Source organism: Myotis brandtii, unplaced genomic scaffold (assembly GCF_000412655.1).
Source record: "Myotis brandtii unplaced genomic scaffold, ASM41265v1 scaffold53, whole genome shotgun sequence".
Classification (NCBI taxonomy): Eukaryota; Metazoa; Chordata; class Mammalia; order Chiroptera; family Vespertilionidae; genus Myotis; species Myotis brandtii.
Window position 1 is genome coordinate 3,998,387 of NW_005369942.1, and position 21,125 is coordinate 4,019,511.

Below are 21,125 nucleotides of genomic sequence, written 5' to 3' on the forward strand. Positions count from 1 at the left end.
TAATTACCTATGTAATTTTTAAAAGAAATCTATGAACATGAGTTTCATCTAATGTCTGACAAAAAATTTGAGTATAAATTCTTCTTTGTGCTGTCTTATTGATAATATGTTGGATTTACAAAAAAGGCACCTTGTATTATATAGCTTAAAAATACCAGGACAGCCCCCCGCCCCCTTCCTGGAGTGACCAGAAGGTCACAGTTTGATTCCCAGTCAGGGCACATGCCAGGGTTGTGGGCTCGATCCCCAGTAGGGGTGCATGCAGGAGGCAGATGATCAGTGATTCTCTATCATCATTGTTTCTCTCTCTTTCTCTCCCTTCCTCTTTGGAATTAATAAAAATATATTTTTAAAAATACCAGAATAGATATCTAAATGATTAGTAAAATTTGAACTTATCATGGACACAATAACATACGACCAGATCACTGCTAGTACTAAAAACTGCTAGTTTCCAGCTACTTAGTTTATGATGACTTCTTTTTTTGTGTGGCTGTTTTTAACTTTATTTTATTCTAATTAGAAAAAAACAACTGTAAGAGAATTCACTGACCTTAGAAAACCATGATACTTGTCAAACCATGTAGGTTTTAGGAGCACAATTATTATCTGGTTATAGATTTCAACATTTATTTTATGAAATCTAGAAAAATAGTATCAAATCGTGTTCTGCTAATTTCATTATAATAACTTCAGAGTTGATACCTGCACTACAAGTTATTTTTTCTCAAAATTAGTCGGTAAATTCATCTTTGGCTATGAAGGTTACAGAAGTTCATTTATAGGTTCTCTGCCCATCTCTCAAATACTCAATGATGGAAACCAAATTATTATTTTCTGCATTTATACTTAACTGTTTTAAAACTCAGCATGTAATTAAGTGAACAATAGGCATTTTAAAAGTTGGGTGTGGACTTGTGTCATTTCTCTTCAAAGATCTAAATGTTTTCAGAAATTTAACATATCAGAGTTACCTGCCTTTAAACTCAATGATAAAATTTCCAACAAATTGAGCACTCAAGAATATAATATTCTACTTTGGTCATCACAGTTTCACAATGTATTAAACTTTTGGATTCCATTTCACTAGGGACTGATCACAAATAGTATCAGCCAAATATATTTTTGTAAATCTCAGCTTACGATTTATGTTTTAAAATTTTAAATATATGTGTTTATAGACAAGCTACAATTTAATATCTCCAGCTTCTATTTGGCACTCTAATCTTGGCAGTATGGTAGAAAAAGAAAATAGAGATAGCACTTTTGTTTATAGTGAGACAATTTGATTTTGGATTTTAAAATATATGTTTGTTAATATTCAATTAATAAGGAATATATAGCATTTAGGGAGACTCTTTTTATCCCATGCTTTTGACATTGGTTTAACAGTTACACCTTGAATAAGAATTTAATGATGATTTGGATTTTATAAATATTTACGAATACTTGAAGCCTTAACAAAATATAACTAGTTATGTGTCTTATATTTACATATTTCTTCTTAATTTTAAGATCTGAGTATTTTAAAAGCATATTTTTCAGATTATTTTCTCTGACAAATCAATTATTTTATCCACTAATGAAATTTTTACATAAAGAAAAATAATATTTTGAAAAGTAACTGATCTCCTAAAATCATATGATATGAATATTAAAAATGCAGAAAGCATGAAGAGTAGGTAAAATAAGTACTAGAAGCACTTTTCAAATTAAAGTTCAATACTTGATATTCTGAACTAGACAAGAGTATTAAGATATAAATGATTAATATAAATATAATTAAACTTCATTTATATAACAGTTTTATAAATTTAAAAGAAATAAAATATGAATAAAAGATAAAATATGTTTCAATATTCCATACTAGTGCCCTGGTGCATGGATTTGTACAAATTGAAAGGAAATTAATTAGAAGAAAGATTCATGTGGTAATTACATTACTGCAAAAAATTACATGTCAAATAGTATATATAATATAGTATTATAAAATTAAAATACATGTGCGATTGGTGCCAGCAAGAGCTTTATATGTATTGTGCATGCATGAGTCAATGTTTATTTTTAAACTAGAGGCTCAGTGCACAGATTCGTGCACATTGAAAGGAAATTAATTAGAAGAAAGATTCATGTGGTAATTACATTACTGCAAAAAATTACATGTCAAATAGTATATATAATATAGTATTATAAAATTAAAATACATGTGCGATTGGTGCCAGCAAGAGCTTTATATGTATTGTGCATGCATGAGTCAATGTTTATTTTTAAACTAGAGGCTCAGTGCACAGATTCGTGCACATTGAAAGGAAATTAATTAGAAGAAACATTTTAGAGGCCGGGGAGGGACCAAAGGAGATTGGCTTCAGGGCATGTCTGGCCTGTCTTGCCCCTATGAGGGCTGATCAGAGCTGGGGAGGGACCACAGAGGGGCTCCAGGGTGTTTCAGGCCCATCTTGCCCAGTCCTGATGGGCTGGACCCCAGCAGCCTGCTAACCTACCAGTCAGAGTGTCTGCCCCCTGTTGCGTCATAGCGACTGGTCAAATGGTTGAACGAATGGTCAGACACTTAGCATATTAGGCTTTTATTATATAGGATTGCCAGTGAGTGTCATATGCACCAGCTAGTCCACCGGTCGGACAGTTGGAGGGATGGACTGTCTGTCACTTAGCCTTTTATATATATAGATAAGTGATTAAATTAAATTCTGACAAAATTAGGGTAAATTGTGTGTTGGTTAAACATGAAGTTATGAACTGGATCTAAAGAATAGCGCTTCGATCAGGAAATTAAAATATCTAGGGCTGATGAATAATGTTTGCAATATAAATTATATGAAATGCTGACACAGAAATTAGAAAGTTATGGAAATCAATGCATATGAAGCAACCTTGAAATACTTCTATATTACTACTTAATGTGATTTCCTTAGTGATATCTCATGTAATTCTCATATTAGATAATAGGTGAGTTAAGAAGAGAAATACTGATATCATGACAAAGAAGAGACTTCTGAGAGCAAGTTGAGACTTTTATTTTTATTTAAAATCAGTTGAATTAAAATAGCACACTATTCTATAGTTTTCTAGGTACTAAATATTTAAAATAAAAATATTGTTCCTCATGTTCAGGAACATCAGAGGAGAGATTCCGACAACATAGACTGAGCAGACAAAAAGAAAAATTTCTAAATAGTTAAACTTCTTGAATTTTTACAAGAGTTACTTTCAAAGGGTTAAATAAACCGTAATCCCATAGATACTAGAGATAATTGACAGTAATGATATCTAATTACAGCCTATCCACTACTACATTCTACTGTGACAGTGAAAGGCAATAGTTTTTCCCTATAGTCTAATCAAAATATTAAAAGTAGCATGCTTGAATAATTTTCTAGACAGGGAACAGAGATATAAATTATTATATTACTTAATTCACTTCCTGATTAGCGCATATGTAAATTATATATTGAAAGAGAGTGGCCATGATTCTGCAGGATCAGGCCTAGAAATAACAGACAAGGTTATTCATCTAGACTCTTTTCAAGTAAAAATAGAATATGGCATGGAAAAGCTTCTAAAAGTACATTGGGCTATAATCCAGGATTCCCCCAAGAAAAATGTGTATCAGGTTGTTGTATTACATCAATGTTACATAATGGAAAGTTCTTAGAAAGGGCCTACTACATTGTAAATACTGAATAAATATTACTTATTATTAATAATAATATTCATTATTAAATACCCAGGCTGTATCGTTTTTTTTTTTTCACTCCAATATTTTATTTTGCAGTGCGACACAGAGGAGTTCATTTAAAATGTTACATAACATCAGGACATCTTCTTCAGGAACTTCAAACAGAGCTTTCTAATACTGTAAGTATTATAAAATAACACAAAAGTATACATCTAAAGTTCCAATTTTCTAACAGCATTGTTGCAGAATAACTGACACATAATAAATCGCATATATTTAGAGTGTAAACCTTAAGTTGTGACATAAGTACACACCTGTAAAGCCGGCACTACAAAAAGACAGTGAACATTCTCATTTCCCCCGAAGTCTCTGGATGCCTCTTTGAATTTCTTCCCTTTATTCCTTTTCCTACGTGTGCTTCCATCTGCAGGCATTCAACGATTTGCTTTTTTGTATTTATTTATATTATGTTGCACTTAGTACATTTGGTGCAGATGGAATTATATAGTACCCATTATGAGGGATGTGGTTTCTTTCACTCAATGTTTTGTTTTGAGATTTCCATACATTTTGTGGCATATATTCATTTTTATTTTTGAGTAATATTCTAATATATGGATGTATGAGTTTGTTTATTCATCGAATTATTGATGAACGTTTGGATTGTTTTCAGTCTGGGTTATTACAAATAAAGCATCTGTGAATATTCATGCAAAATTATTAATATGTGCCTACATATCTATTAGGTATATACTGAAGAATAGAATTGCTAGATTATATGGTAGGTAAGTACATTATTAATTTTTAAATAAATTGCCAAACTATTTTTCTAAGTGATTGTTTCAGTGAGACAGAATTCTAGTTTGTTTGTGTCCTCACCAACCTTTATTATACATAAGCTATAAAGTTTTAGCCATTCTGAGTGATATATAGTAGTATGTCATTAAGTTTGCTTTTTAAAAATGATCAGTGTTATTTGACCATATTTCATGTACTTTTTAGTGAAGTGTGTTTAAATCTCTTACCCAGTCTAAAATAGCTTTTTGGTGTTCTTATTTTTTGAGTTTAAAGTTTTTTACATATTCTAGATACAAGTTATTTACCAAATATATGATTTGCAAATATTTTTCCTATACTATGGATTGTTCTTTCATTTTCCTAGTAGTGTCATTGAGAAGCAGATTATTAATTCTGATGAAGTCTAATTTATCATTTTTTTATGGACATGTTTTTGCTGTTATATCTAAGAAATCTTTGTCTAATTCATGGTAAAAGCTTTTCTCCTATGTTTTGTTATAGAACTCTTATAGTTTTAGGATTTGCATTTAGATATCTTGCTCATTTTCATTTAATTTTTATATGTGATTAGTCATTGCCATTATAAAAAATACAATTGATTTTTGTGTAAAGATATATCATTCACTCATTTATTAGCTTTAGTGTTCAATTCAGTTATTAATTTCTGTAGGTTTTATAGGTTCCACTGAATAGATTATCCTCTCTATAAAGATAAAAAAAATCAGAATAAAAAACTTTTTTCTTTTCAATTTGTATGCCTTTTGTTTATTTGTCTAATCTCTGTATTTTTTTGAGATAGTCATATATTTTTTAAATTTTTTAAATAGATATATTGAGTTTACAAGTGTAAAATTAAGCTGGAGGAAACCATACTTGCCAATAGTGTGTTATTATGTTTTGCATTGATAGATTCAAATTGCTAAAATCATGTTTTCAATGTTTGTAGTACTTTGCTACATAATTTTTATTTCCCTGTAGTGTCATAGTCTGGTTTTGGTACCATGATGTTTCTGGACTTATAGAATGAGTTAAGATATATTCTATCCTGTTCAACTACCAGGAAGAGTTTGTGTAGAATTGATATTATTTCTATCTTTAAATATTTAGTTGAGTTTACCGGTGAGGTCATCTTGGATTTTAGGCTTCCTTATGGATAAATTTTATATTTCCTTATGGAAAATTTTTCAAGTTATTTAAGATACATTGTTCTCACTGGGCCATTGACGGCCCCAGATTTGTAAGTCTCAAGAGATTCTTCAGCTTAGTGGTCTTCAGAGGGTAATTCCCAGCTCAAAAAATGTTGAAGCGTGAGAATCCTTTCCTAGGGACCAGAGACGTCAAAATAAAGAATCTTAGTAGCAATTACGGTAACTAATTATGGTAAGACATAGCCAAACATGGCTGGGAGAGCATGTGAAAAGTACTGAAAGAAGAGCAAGACCATGAGGGTCTGGAAAATACACAAGAAAAGCTTTTTCTTATAATTTCATCTTATACCAGTTCCTATTATCCCTCCAACTTTCCAGAATGTACGTGGAGGGAATGTGAACATGGAGTCCGAAGACATCAGCTACAGTCATGTTCAGTTATTGAGAAGATGGGTGCATAGTACAGAATAAGGCTGAAGAACACTGAGGGGAAAACAAACATTGAATAAAATCTAGTGACTAGTTGATATTACCATGAAAACTTCTAACATTTGTTAGAAGATTAAAATGTCTTCAATTCTGTTAAGTATAAAAGCAGAATCCAAAATGAATAGATATTTTGCTATGATGTCAGAAGTAATATGCTACAAGTAGCCTCCTGGTGAGAGAGTACTCCAAACTGTTTATATTTACAGGTCATGGATTCAGTCTATTGAAATACTGGCCAGGCTGACACCAATCTATTTTCTTTTTATGTTGTGTTTTATCTCTTTTCTTCTATGGAGAACATAAATTTCTACTATTTTCCTTGATTCACAATACTGATGTTTGGGTCTTAGTTGTATTATGCATTTAATGGAAGAAATATAATAGAGAAGGGAAATTTGTTTCTATTTTTTTAAAATATTTGGATATTGAGCCCGGCTGGTGTGGCTCAGTGGTTGAGCATCGACCTATGAGCCAGGAAGTCATGGTTTGATTCCCTGTCAGGGCACATGCCCAGGTTGTAGCTCGATCTCCAGTGTGGGGCCTGCAGGAAGCAGCCTATCAGTGATTCTCTCTCATCATTGATATTTCTATCTCTCTCTCCCTCTCCCTGCCTCTCTGAAATCAATAAAAACATATTTTAAAAATATATTTGGATATTGAGGTTAATGTCAAAGAAAGTTTACAGTATGAACGTAGTTTATAGAAAGACAGAGATAAAAAAGGGAGAGACAGAGAGAGATGAATGTGTACACAAATGTATTGTTTATTTTAATATAAAATATTTGTACATCACAGAAACTGAGTCTAATAATTCTCATTGTCTTACCAGGCATGCTTCTCCCTTAGAAAAGCACTGTTAAGGAGAGAGGATAATACCAATAAAAATATCTGACATTTGTTGAGTGTTTATTAATTGTCAGACTGTTTTCTAAGGATGAAATATGTACTCTCTCATTAAGTAGCTCTTACGCTATTTAATGTTACAATAGCTCAACAGAAATGTGTTCTTACTCTTTTTAATTTAACGCAAGAAAACTGATACACAGTGAAATTAAATAAGTTGTTGGGATCACAAGCTGATCAATTATGGGTCCAATATTCCAATCTATTTGCTTTGGCCTTGATCCTGCACTATGTGATACTCTGTAAGTGCATTTCTCTGTGCTTATAACTTGAAAAATATTGTTATAAATTCTATCTGCTCTAAGATAATATGAAGAAATTAGAATATGTATTCTTCTCTTGACAAGTAACTAGAAATAACACATTAAAGTATCTATATGTTACATTATGGTTGAGTGAACAATTTCTTATTACCCTTATTATCTCTTTTATACACTCAAATACTTAAACCTTTCAAATAATAATAAAAATGATTATATACAGTGACTGCAAAAATGTATTGTTAAATGGGAAGGGAAAAACTTACATAACATAAATAAGTTTTATTACACAGTAACAATCCTCTGTGTATTTCATATATCACTTCATTAGTATGGAGAAAGGTATGGAGTAAGCTATGTAGGCTACACGGGGGGAATGGGGGAAGATGGGATAGGTAAATTGAAACCGATATTAGAATATTTTTCATTAAATACTTTTGTGGTTTATATGTCATGAATATATAAAAAAGATGCAGTTTTAAATAAAGGTAATTTAAGGTTACAAGGGGTAACTTTATAAAGATGAAAGACATAAATAATAATGGGGAGATAGTTATAATTATTTTTGCAATAAACATTAATGATGTTATACAGACCAATAAAAATCCAGATTTCTTATCTGTATAGATTTGTAAAGAGATCAAGTGAATATTTGCATTGGTACAATCCCTTTAGTTTTTCTAAACTATAAAATCAATATTCACACATTTTATAAAATGGTTCTAGATATAATTATGTATTACTCATTTTTCAATATATAATTTGTGATGACCAAAAAATATTCTAATATCTGTTTCCATTTACTTATCCCATCCTCCCCTCCTCCCCCGTGTAGCCTATATAGCTCACTCCATACCTTTCTCCATACTAATGAAGTAATATATGAAATACACATAGAGGATTTTTACTGTGTAATAAAACTTACTTATGTTAGGTAAGTTTTCCCCTTCCCATTTAACAGTACATTTTGCAGTCATTGTATATAATCACTTTTTATGATTATAATTAATTATTTTATTGCCTTCATACTTATTTACTGTGTGTCTGATCACAACTTACACAGAAACTCAAATGTTTTGGGCATTCATTTTGATACTATAAGCAAATCTATAGTATATATTACTAATCATAAAGGTTTTAAACTGTAATTTTTATTTGATCTAGTAGATTCTCAAGACTGAACTTGCTATGTTTTAATTGCATGAGTACTTAACTTTTAATAGACATTGACTGATTTCCAACAAGGTTGAAAATACTTCACATTTCTATCATTCAGTTCCTACAACTTCAGCATTAAGTGTTATCATCTCCCTTTCCACTTTATTTTATATATCAGTAGTTAGAGTCATAGTTTTTAATATTTCTGAAATAAAAATGCAACTTACAGTCAATGGTATATTAAATATTATTTGTAAGCATTTTTCTTAATAGTATATATGATAATGTTTTGTTTTAGATTCCATGATATAAAGCAAGTTTAAAATAGTTAAGTTAGTAGGTATAAAATTAAATTTTTAAAATTTATCTTAGTTGTTGAAAGAATTACAAATGTTCCCCTTTTTTCCCCATTTACCCTCACACCCCACACCTGCCCCCCACCAGGCCTACCACACTCTTGTATGTGTCCATGGGTTATGCATATATGCATATGAATTCTTTGGTTAATCTCTTACCTTCCCTCCCGCCTTCCCTCTGAGATTCCTCAGTCTGTTCCATGCTTTCATGTCCCTTGATCTATTTTGTTCATAAGATTTCACATATTAGTGAGATAATGTGATACTTCTCTTTCTCTGACTGCCTTATTTTGCTTAGCATAATTACTCTCCAGGTCCCTCCATGTTGTCTCAAAGGGTAAGAGATCCTTTTATTTACAGCTGCGTAATATTCCAATGTATAATTTTTTAAAAAATCTGTGTGATGTAAAGACTGTTTAATAGTTTAATTCACAATTTAAGTTTCCTTTTTTATAACACAAAAAATAAGCATCTCATCAACAATGTCATCTTTTAATTCAGTTAATTAAACAATATTCCATTATGTCGTACTGCCTACCCTGTAATCACAATATATGGGGTCAGGAAAAAAAAAAGCGGAAATAAAAATGGCTCCTCTCACCATCATTCTCAATAATCCACATGCATAATAATAAATTTTTCAATCCCTCCTGAAAAAGGGGATTAAATATCCTAGCTCATGAAGAGTGAGGAACAGTTTAATTTTTCAAAGTAATGCATATAAATAGCAGAATTCATATTTAAACTTGCATTGGTCTGATTACAACTTCAAAATTTTTAACTATCACTGCATTCTACCTCTTGGCCTAAAATAATTATGAAATAGTACTGTGAAAATTAAGGAAATATTATTAATTATATTAACAAATTGTTCTCACTATAGAAAACAAAATGTGGTAAAATATAATTTTTAAAAGAATAGAAACTCTTTTTTCGAATCATAAATCTCAAGAGAAAAACTCAGGTATATGCATGACAATTTTTAAAAGTATATATTTTATTGATTTCTGAGAGGAAGGGAGAGGGAGAGAGAGATAGAAGTATGATTGATGAGAGAGAATCATTGACCAGCTGCCTCCTGCACACCCCACACTGGGGATCGAGCTCACAACCCAGGCATGTGCTCTGACCAGGAATTGAATGTGGCCTCCTGATTTGATAGGTCGACACTCAACCACTGAGCCAGTGGGCCAGGTTCTCCAAGACAATTTTTAAGATAGAAAAGTAATAATGTGGGCAGTTCACTACCAAATATTAAATTTGAACATGGCCTCCTGGTTTGATAGGTCGACACTCAACCACGGAGCCAATGGGCCAGGTTCTCCAAGACAATTTTTAAGATAGGAAAGTAATAATGTGGGCAGTTCACTACCAAATATTAAAACCCTAATAACACAGACTATATGATGGGTATAAAAATAGGCATAGGAATTAATAAAATAGAATATTGAGTTTAGAATAGATCATAATATGTGGGTTTGGAAAAGATTATTTAGTAAGAGGAAGTGATATTTTTTAATGTTGGAGAAAAATTTATTTCATTGTGTTACCATACTACTTGTCAAAATTAATCTCAGATGTATTAAAAGCAGTGACTTTCCTATCTTATTAGCCAGCCTCAGGATGCATTTTATCAAATGATATTTTATTTGAAACCACTATAACCTAAAAATTAAATTATTGCTGTGGTAAAAAATAGAGAATATACCATAGAACATATTTTGAAAGTCCTGAGTATAAGAGTGAAATAAGAAAAGGAAGGGGCGTGCAAAATATGATTTTAGGGTCTTAAAAGATAACTTACATTGCATAAGTGATTACAACTAATTGATTCACCATTTTTAAGAACTATTGAATATCTACACTAATAAAAGAGAAAAATGGTAATTAGCGTACGACCGCTACCCTTCCCATTGGCTAATCAGCATATCCTTATGCAAATCAACTGCCAACTAAGATGGCGGTTAACCGCCAACAAAAATGGCGGCTAATTTGCATACGCCCAGGCGAAAGGGGAAGGACTGAAGAATGGTGATCGGCAACCCAGGCGGCAGGCAAGAACTAGGGGGTGGGCAAAGGCCGCCTTTCCCCACCCCACAGCCGGTGATCGCCAGGACATCCCCCAAGGGTTCCTGGACTGCAAATGGGCGAAGGCCAGGCTGAGGGACGCCCCCCACCCCCACCGAGTGCACAAATTTTGTGCACTGGGCCTCTAGTATATATATATTATTGTCTCTGTAATCCCACACTGATAAATACAGATTTATATATTTTCAATGAAATTGCTAAGGAATCTCTTTTTATTCTGACTTAACTTTAGGTTTAGACAATAATAAAACTAAAGTTGGACAAGCAAGGCCATGATATTTTACAGTGCTGTATTTACCCTGTCTGTATATATATGTTTGGCTGTTTTTAATCAAAAGCAACTTCATAGATGAAGTTTTTCATTGTGAATTTAAATTATCAATTCACTTGATGGTTATTCTAAATAAATAAACATTTTTGAGGAGAGTAACAGTGCACATTGGGTAGGGTATTGTTTTTTAAGTTGATGTTTCAAGAGTACATGTTATCTGTTATATACTTGGGTAATTATAAAATTCTATTTAATGTAGATATATGTTGTAAGTAAACATGAATATGCCACATTCATCCACTGCTCGTGTATAGATGAAGACAAAATATAAAAAGTGGAAACTGTTTTATTATAATAGACAATAATTGCCTTATAATAATGTCAAATTCTCAATCAACAAAATATTGTGTTGGATAGACCTCTTCTGTTTGTTTCTTTGTTTGGATAGTATGAGAGCATCACTTTCTTAAATTTTAGGGCTTAAAATATTCCAGCCTAATTATTTTTATAGCATCAGCATATTTTTCATCTCTGCCTCCCTACCTTCCTTCCTACTTACCCTACCTACCTACCTACTTTCCTTCCTTAGGGAACTGACTGGTTATGCCTTCCATATCTGTTCTTTAATTTTTTTCCTTATAAAACAAATTAATAAGAGTACTTCTTTAGCATGTCCAAGGGAATCACATTCTTATTATGAAGCAGATCCTCGTTTTCATGACAGGAAAAAAATCTCATACTTCACCAAGCAGGCAGTGGTATTTAGGTTTTATTTCTTTCTTCTTTGTTTTTATTTCATTTATTTATTTTTGAAAATATTTTTATTGATTTCAGAGAGGAAGGGAGAGAGAGAGAGAGAGAGAGAGAGAGAGAGAGAGAGAGAGAAACATCAATGATGAGAGAGAATCGTTGATTGGCTGCCTCCTACACCTGCAGGATCGACCCTGCAACCTGGGCATGTGCCCTGACCAGGAATCGAACCATGACCTTCTGGTTCATAGGTGGGGGCTCAACCACTGAACCACACTGGCCGGGCTCTTCTTTGTGTTTATTAGTTACCTCCAGTTATTAGGAAGAACAGGTACTCTTTTCTCAGAGCACCTGCATGTAATTGTAGGATATTGCTTGTCCTGTAGAAAGACATAAACAGCTGACTTAAAATAAACTGTACTGATTCATGAAAGAAAAAAAAGAGAACTTTTTCATTTGCAGAATGATTTACAGTGTTCAGGGAAAAACAACAACAAAATTAAATAGAAGCTCTGAAACTAAATAACTTAGGTATTTTGGTTTTGCCAGGATTTTATTTTTAACTTCTTCTTCCTATGACTCCATCATGTTAACACTCTGACATAAAAGCATTATAATCTGAAAGTCAATACACTGAAAAGTACCTATTAAAACCTCACCTTAGAGAAAAAAATACTGTAGCTGACTGAGCTTTCAGTCTTCTTGTTTATTAGTGGGAAGATTTCCCACACAGCCTTGGCTGTTATTCAAAGTCTACATTTAAATGCATAAAATGCGCTGTGTCTTTTAGGAGTGGTTTACTTAGAAGACAAATTTTAACTTAAATCAAACCTGTAAGTATATTTACTCAACCTGCTGTCTATATAAAGTTTTAACCAGTTATTTGTGAAAGGTTATGAAATGTAGCCATGCAGAAGGATAGGGAAAGCATACATATTTTAAATTCTTAAATAACTGCTTTTACTCTTTACAAAGTGTTTTATGGAATAGAACCTATAACTAGAAAGTTGCAAAGACAACTGCAAAAATGTCTTTTCTCCCACATTTTTTATTTAATGTGCTCTTTGACTATGTAACTATAGGGTGAGGAAAGATAATAAAACAGAAAATGTAGTCTGGGCTCAAACTTATTAGATTTTTATGTGTGTGTGTGTGTGTGTGTGTTTTTGTTTGTTTTGTTTTTGGGGTTTTTTGTTTTTTTTTGGTTTTTTTTGAGGACTTAAGGCTGTTTCATAATAACAAAACATGTATTTGCAATTTGAGACATGGAATCTGGAGTTATACCTGACTCCCTGTATTGTATCTTATTCTTATTCTTGGAGCTATGAATATTGACAATCTGAAAATGTCAAATTGTATAACCTGTACTCACAATAGAAGATAATATAAAATATCTAAAATACAACATTTACATATTATGAAATACCAGCAGGGCAAAAAGGACAGTAAATGTGAGACTGCCTCTGAGCATTTAAACACTGGCAAGTCATGCCCCAGCCGGTTTGGCTCAGTGGAAAGAACACTGGCCTGTGGACTAAAGGGTCCCAGGTTTGATTCTGGTCAAAGCATGTACCTTGGTTGCAGGCGAGATCCCCAGCCCTGGTGTGCGAAGGCAACCAATCGATGTGTCTCTCTCACATCAATGTTTCTGTCTCATTTCTCCCTTCCACCCTCTCTAAAAATCAATGGGAAAATATGCTCAGGTGAGGATTAACAGAAAAATAAATAAATAAATAAGTAAATTAAGTAAATATAGAATATTGTCTTTATCTTCTGTGATACTTTGAGGGTGGGCTCCTCCCGTGCCATCAAGCAAAAGGTGTGAGGAGCTGGCACTCTCTCACTTCAGTGTTATAGTATGATTAGAAGAATTGGGCGCACTGTGTTCATAATGGATGTCTTACAGATGTTAAGGAAACTTAGTGCAATGGATGAGAATGGAATGGAATGAATTCTTAAAACTGATACAACTGAAAGCAAATTATTGAACATTAATTTAATATTTCTTAGTTATAGTTACTATATGTTTGCCTTTTCCATGATGACTATATTCTGCATGTTGCAAAATTAACTCTTGTTTTATGAATTAACTTAACCTATGGTAGTTAGCCATTAAATAATTGTTAATTTTTCTCTGGACATCATATCTATAAAACCCATCTATGTCTTGTAAATGATATTTGCAAGTTTAGTTCTCTCTATTCTTATTGTTATTCTTATTCTCAATTTTGCTTTATTTTGACTTAACTTTTTTTGTAAAGTATATATTTTCTTTTACTCCACTAGTGTGTGTCACTATACACATAATGTGTGTGAAATCAATTTTTAAAATTTATTTAATTTAAGTTTAGCTCTTAATAAGTACTTTTTAGTTTAATCCATTTACTTTGGTTTACTTATTATAATTAGATGTATTTATTAAGTTCCTTTTTCTTAAAATCAATTCAACATTTATAGAAATCTTACTGTTGGTCACTGAGCTATCATTATATAAATTCAGAAAAATATTTATTGTAATTATAACTACAGTGAACACATATCCCTCATTTTGATTTAAGATGTTGATATATTTATCATCATATTACGAATTATCTAGCCATTATATTGAGGGGCTGGTTTCAAATAGACAGAACAAATTCCAGGCAGGTCTTTGGGTTCTCTTTGATGATTTTCTAGAGATTGAAAAAAAATTGATTGGGGAGTACATTGGCAAGAAAATAAGGTGACTTTACATATTACTTGTTGGCAATAGTTTTGAGGTACTCTCTAGGTAGAAAAAAATTAATATATAATACTTAAAATTTTTAAATTTAATCTTGGGAGCTATGGAAGCATTCATTCTTATTAGGCTCAAATCTCATTAACTTGTAGCATAGATAAAATTTACATGTATATATGTTTATGTAAGAAAATTCACACATTTGTTATGAATGATTATGTATTCATACATATTTTAGATTTTAGATTATAAGAATAGATAAAGTTACGAGAAATTTTGAAAAGTTTCTGTATTTGTCGGTCGCTGCTTTTTTGTTCAATAGTTACCAGCTTAAAACTTTGGACCTCACTCTTCTTTAGTTTCCTTATCTGTGAAATGGGGAAAATATTACTCATTCCATACACTTGATATAAGTCTTACATTAAGCTGTATATGCAAATTCTTAAATAGTGCCTAATACAAAACAAAATACTTTAGAAATTTTAACTATTATGATATGAGGATAATTATAACTATTATTTTAAACTTGTATTTTGAACACATGAGAAAAATATTATAAGGAACTTAATGCAGGCTTTCCGTTTTTAGATGTAGAAAATACTAAAGCTTAAAGAGACTAAGCAAGTTACCCACTCTCACAAAAAATTTAGAGGCAAATATTAACTTAGAACTAAGGCAAAGTGTTTAAATTAAACCTTGACCTGCTCTACCACACTTTCTAACTACAGCACATACTAAGGAGTTCAACATTCATTAAGGTTGCCTCTTTTTTTGTAAAGGTAACAAAAAGGTGCCAAAAAATCAACAGTCTAGAAAAATTATACTTTTACTTTTAATACAGATTAATATAAATATAATGTATAATATTACAGTTATTTTGAATAATCTTGACATTAAAAATGGGTGAATATATGTAAGACATATTTAAAATAATACTTTGTGTGTATTTTTTGAGAGATTTTCTTTGCAGATCTGTACAGTTTTCTTATATATTGTTTACTTTTTTCAACCTTCATTTTGGGATAAATCACTATTATCTTCCCACAAAGCACTTAGTTATTTCTTTGCTACATAATTTTAAAATTGTGTAATTAAAATTAACTCAGGAAAATTATTTTATATTAGTTTTTTTCTATTATATAATTAAAAACATGCACTTATGTTTCTCTTAATTTGCTGCTCTATGTCACAGAATATATATCCTATTATAAAACTAATTACATAATTTAGAAGGAAAATGACTTGCTGACAAATTAAAAAGGGATAAAATAAGTATTTTTTTTAAATCTCTCTCATCATGCCACTGATCAAGCTTAATTTCCCCTTACCTTACCTACATCCATCTATTTAAAGGAGTCAAGGAGTTTAGAGGAGTTACTATGTATCTTGTCATATGTACTCCATAAATAACCAAAGCATTATCAAAAGATTCCACAAATACAGGTTAGATACTTGGTTCAATAAAAGTCTTGTTTTATCTTATATCAATTCAGGAACTAGGAAGAATTCCTAGATCACATGGAAGAGGTCTAGATTCGTTTCCATTGCATTCCCTATGTAATGTGACTACAAGAATGGAGAGATTATTTAATATTACTAATTGTTAGATACACAGATGCTTACCGGCATTACTATTAAAACTATGCAAGGCAAAATCATAGGATTAATGGTAAAAATTGCTATCAGTCTTTATTTCAGAAAAATAGTTGCTGGCAATTTTTATTTTGGCCTTTTAAATCAAACTTAATCAACATCCTGTTAGTATTTTGTTAGCCTAATTCTATTCAGTCTAAAAGTGATGAAAGCTTGTCATGAAACTAAAGTATCATTCTATTAATGGGCTTATTTTTCACAGACATTTCATAAAAATGCAAGTTTAATTTTCCATTCAAAAGAAATTTTAATTGGTTTCTTGCCATTCTCTAAACGTTTATGGAATTGCATTCCATTTTAGTACAAAAGAAATTTCATTATAGATAAGTTCACAAAAATCCTATCTTAATTTAGAAATAATTAAGTATAGCTTCTTTATAGAAAAAGAAACATACTAAATTCCTTACAATGTAGAAGGAATTCTCTAAACACTGGGCCTGCTGCCTCTTCATGTAAAGAATGCCTGCTATTTCATGTCCTCACATCAAAAATTGCTGCAATGAAATACTATCCTAATATATACAAACCCTGGGTCTTAACGACCAGTAATGGTGGAGGCTCAACCAACCAGAAGTCAGTCCTGCAGTTAGCACTGGGCTGCCATGGCAACCCAGTGCTTCCTGCTTCTGCTTCAGGCGCAGTGCCCCAGCACTGACTGCTGAGGGGGCTGCTAATCAAGGCCTGAAGAGAGAAGCAGGGACTGATCCGTTGCCTCTGTGGCAGCTTTTGATCGGCACTTGCCTCTCTCTCTCCCAGTCTGGCCAGCAGCCAAGTCTCCATTTCTCCATTTCTCTCCAGGCTGATCAGCCCTGCCCGCCTTTCTGATCCGGCCCCGTTGATAGGCCCAGAGACGCTGACTGGCATATAAACCGACCAATCAGAACCAAATTGGCCGGCAGAGGAGGGTTGTTGGAGGTGAGATCAGGCCAGCAGGGGAGGGCCGTTGGGGGCGAGAACAGGCCAGCGGCGGAAGGAAGTTCAGGGCAACCAGGCCAGCAGTGGAGGGCAGTTGGGGACGAGATCAGACCAGCAGGGGAGGGCAGTTGGGGTGATCAGGAAGGCAGGTAGAGGGGTTAGGGGCAATCAGGCAGGCAGGCAGGTGAGCGGTTAGGAGCCAGCAGTCCCAGATTGTGAGAGGGATGTCCGACTGCCAGTTTAGGCCCGATCCCACATCGGGCCTAAACTGGCAGTCGGACATTTCCCAAGGAGTCCCCAATTGTAGAGGGTGCAGGCTGGGCTGAGGGAACCCCCCCCCCTTCATGCACGAATTTCATGCACTGGGCCACTAGTATAAAATATTATCTGGAACTTTAGTTTTCAGATACATAGATACTTTAAACATTGAGGGTCTATTTCCTAATTCCTGTAAGAAGTGGTATGTATTAAAAGAAACTTTTGCCCTAGCCAGTTTGGCTCAGTGGATAGAGCGTCAGCCCACAGACTGAAGGGTCCAAGATTTGATTCTGGTCAAGGGCACATACCTTGGTTGAAGGTTAGATCCCAGTCCTGGTCTGGGCTTGTGTGGGAGGCAACCAATCCATGTGTCTCTCTCACATTGATGTTTCTCTCTCTGTCTCTCCCCATCCCTTACACTCTCTCAAAAAAAAAAAAAATCAATGGAAAAATATCCTCGGGTGAGGATTAACAAAAAATAGAGGAAACTTTCTTTAAATTGGAAAAATTATACAAGCAAACAGTATAAGTGAACAAAAGAGTACACTGAGTAGTCTTTCCTCCTCATTTTTCCCCTCAGATGATCCTTCACAGAGGTGGATTTTTCTTCTGAAAGCTGTTGTTTTTTACTGGGCAAATAGATAGCATGGTTAGTGCAAGAGGAAAATATGAGAAGGTTAGAGAGGAAGATGGGTAATCCCACAGTTATACCATCTGCTGTAACTTGTGTCCTCCACTCTCCCTCTGGATGACAGGAGATGTATTGACAGATCCCCTAACAGTGAAGGCTTCAAGGTGCAGAATAGTTTACTTAATTTAAATCTCCATCCACAGGATCATTTGTAAAGCAAGATAATGAGGTGGTTAGGAGCATATATTTGACATCGGACTGAAATATGTTCTAATTCAGGTTTTTGCCACATTGTAGATGTAAGAGCTTGGCAATTTGCTTAATCTCTCAGACCTGAATCTTCAATTCAAAAATTTTCATGAAAATCAAGTTTTCATGAAAATCAAATAAATTATGTATAAAAATACATAATGCATAATGCTCCTCATATACCCGGCATATAAAAATATTGTTTCTGTGCTGAAATAATGACTAGATATGATTATAACTTGGAATTATAGTAGTAAATACACATACTATATTATCATAAAGCAGACATAAATATGAATGAAGGATATAAGCTTGTTATAGAAATGTTTCGCCCATTTCTTATTCTAAGGGTTTTTATTCAAACACCTTTCATATTTTCAATAGTTTGGGGATGCATATTCAGAGAGAAGATGTTTCCATGTCACGTTGTGGGCACTAAGTAAATACCAGGGATAAGAATGAGAAGATATGATCACTAATGATGTAACTCAATCATTACTCTGAAACCTGCAACTGTAGGTTACACTTATTATGAACTCTGGGTTAAAAAAAAAAAGCCACATCACTGTTAATTTTGCAGTAACTTGAATTTCAGAATTGTCGTTTTCGGATCATTTTGACTGACTGTTGGGCTTGAGGGGCGTAAAGCCGAGTGGACACTGGGCAGTGGGCAGTGGACGCAGAGAAGAGATTTCACTGCTACAGACACATAGGTCAGGGCTGGGGGAGCTCCTGCTCTGTGCTCAGTCCGGGACCGGGATTCCTGTGAGTCACACAGGGTCACCTTTGAAGATGGCTTCTACACTCTGCAGCCTGTTCACATTTTGACCAGGCCTTGCACATCCTTGCACACCTTGTCCTGGTTCTCCATGGGAAGCCTCTCACACTCCTTCTGACAAAGGTGTCACATGTTCAAACTCAATATTGCAACTCTTACTATGCATGTGGCTTTTTTACAGAATACCTGCCTGCTTCAGGAGGTACTCTCAATCATATTGGTTTAGTCAACTACTTACTTATTTTTTCTTTTCAAAATAAGTAGTAATGTGTTACTGTTTACAGCATAGAGAATATATAATTGGCAATCTGGCAGCATAAATAATACATAACTTATATTTTCTATTAAATATTTGATTTTGCCACAGCTTAAGTGTGCCCCTTTATCCTACTGTTCTTATTCATTTAGCATTCTTTGTTCTTTTGTGTCCATATCCTATATCCTTTTCATTAAATGTATTTCTGAAGCTTTCTGCTAACTTAAAAAATAATATGAAAGTTTCTATCTTTTAATATCATCATTCCATTTAAATTTTTTAAATGACCTCTACCCTCTATTAAGTTTTTACATATCTTGTTTAGCAAGCTTTCTTGTAACCTTTGCTCTCTTTTACTTTTCAGAATTGACTAAAATTTAATATTTTCCATTACTAATATGGGGGAATTATATACTATTTGTATTCTTCAAGCAATTAATGTTAACTTTCAAATAACATTTAAATATCTCTCTCTTACAAAACTGAGAATAACTAACATTCAAAACTCCCACCAAATAAAAAAAAAACATATAATCATTATCCAAGTTTAATGATCCCACTCCAATCAGTGGTGCTCATGTTTCTTAAAGGGTTCTTGTTCTTAAGTTTTCTTCCTGGCTGATCTTCCTTGTTGAAACATTACCTGAAAATCTCTGCATATTCTCATGAAGAAATATTTTTTCTTTCTACTTTATTTCTGCTTCTCCTCGGGTCAGTTATTTCAGTCACATTATTTTTCTGTCCTCTAGTGTTTTTTCAAATGACTGATGATTTTAAACTAGTCATTTAGACATAAATCAAGTGTTGGCTTTCTGAATTGCAGTCATAATATTTCTATCCAGCTTTGAAAGTCCGTTTCACACCTATATTGTCTTCGTATGATTTAGCTGTGTGGTTTTGTGGGTAACTGGGCAGGGGGTGAGGTGGTATTTAAACAGATCCTAGTTGGATTGTCCATAAAGAAAATAGCCATGAGCCCATGTGAACAAAAAGTAAGAAAAATTTAATCTAGCTTTGAGTGCTATAATACATTTATTTTTAAATGATCTCTCTTCCTTTGTATGTTTTCTGCATTATGTATTGATCAGGTTTAAAGCAGCCTTCTCCTGTTTCTCTCTTGTGCCAACACACATAGTAAGAAGAGGTATAGAGCATCTCTACTTTACTTACTTGGTTCTCTGTGGGGGTTACACCGGGTGACGGACTGACAGGAGGAAGGTTTAGAAGGAATCCTGGGCCTACACCTTCCACATTCATTCCATTAATCACTCTAGCTTTGACCCCTGCCTTTCTGCTACTTCCAGTCTTGCCTTCTACAGGTGTCATATTATCTGAGGATCCTTTGGGAAGAAGAGCCCCAACTGCTGCACTCAAACTCCCATGTGCTGCTGGAGTTTGCAACATTCCCGCTCAGTCCTTCATAGATGTTTGCCACTTGAGAGATAGGCAGCTGACAATCTGCTTTTCTGCTTCCATTGCCTTTATGGGTTCTCACGCTTTTCTTTTTTCAGCTAAACTGAGTTTTGAGAGGGAATGAAGATAAACGCTTATGTTTAGTGTACAATTTTGAAGCAAAGGTTAGAGTTGCTCTCTTGGTGGGGGTATGAGCTTCCAATGAATTCCATCTACGTTGTTGTTAAGTAGCAAGACTGTTTGGATTATACGTCCTGAGGAAAAAAAGCTTTGCACAAAGAGCATGCGCTGGCAAAATACCCAGGTATTTGGTTATTTTCATATTTCAATAAATA

At 33.4% G+C, this 21,125-nt stretch overlaps 1 pseudogene; it reads right to left on the reverse strand.

Annotated features, from left to right (window-relative positions):
- Positions 1–20,781, reverse strand: part of LOC102262935 — a 46,439-nt pseudogene extending 25,658 nt beyond the window's left edge.
- Between the last annotated feature and the right edge of the window lie 344 nt (positions 20,782–21,125).